Source organism: Solanum tuberosum, unplaced genomic scaffold (genome assembly GCF_000226075.1).
Source record: "Solanum tuberosum cultivar DM 1-3 516 R44 unplaced genomic scaffold, SolTub_3.0 scf00209, whole genome shotgun sequence".
NCBI lineage: Eukaryota > Viridiplantae > Streptophyta > Magnoliopsida > Solanales > Solanaceae > Solanum > Solanum tuberosum.
Window position 1 is genome coordinate 9,258 of NW_006239134.1, and position 1,167 is coordinate 10,424.

The window sequence follows — 1,167 nt, forward strand, 5'->3', positions numbered from 1 at the left end:
ATATATATATACTTTGAGAATGATTTTATTATATATTTTTTCCATTTTAATTTGTTTATTTTGTTTTAATTTGACATAAAGTTATAAAAAAGTACAGAAGACTTATGAATCTTATCGTCTTAAAATAAAAATATGCCAAATGTAACAAAATTGTCTTTTAATATTTTTGGTTTAAAAAATTCTATTTGGAAAGTCAATATATATATACTTTGAGAATGATTTTATTATATATTTTTTCCATTTTAATTTGTTTATTTTGTTTTAATTTGACATAAAGTTATAAAAAAGTACAGAAGACTTATGAATCTTATCGTCTTAAATTAAAAATATGTCAAATGTAACAAAATTGTCTTTTAATTTTTTTGGTTTAAAAAATTCCATTTGGAAAGTCAAAATTAAAGAATTATTAAAAAATATTATATGTATATATATTTTGAACACCCGTGACACATTAGAGAAATATGACCTAACGGTAAAGCGAATTCAAGGAGGATAATGTTTTGTGGTTTCGAGTCCCATATTTTGCTAACAAGCAAGGGATGCTCCCTTAAACATTTTTACTTTTTTTTTTTCTAATTTAAGAGTTTCTTAATAAATACTCTTAAATATATTTAAATAAAAATAAATAACATATTTTAATATTCTTTTCTTAAAAAAGGCACAAGAGCGTAGCGAGCACAAACAAAGAAAATGCACATGGGTCTCCTTGAAGAATGGTAGCACGCTTCTTTCTCATATCGATCAAGGCTTTACTTGAGTAAGGGGAAAGAAGTAAGGGTGTAGCACCTGCGTGAAAGTCGTTGCACCTTAGCGCATCCCTTTTCTTGCAGAAGTGTTAACGACAACCTTATGTGTATTCTATGTTTAGCTACATTACCAACTGTCAGTTCTTGTTCAACTTTCAAAGGCACGAATAGATTGATTTGAGAACTTGTTTCAGGGTTGCCACGTCAGAGAACTTTCATAATCTCTTCTGCTCTCGGATCTAATTATTTGCTTAGTGACTCAATCTCTCTTTCTTTTGAAGGTGCAAGCGATAACTATTTGAAGGCCTCACACCGACACTAGTTGAACCTTACCTTGAAAATAAGGTGATAGGCCGACGTTGAACTCTTCAACTTGGCCACTGAAGAAGGGGAAGACTGGGTATGTATGAAAACTAATGTT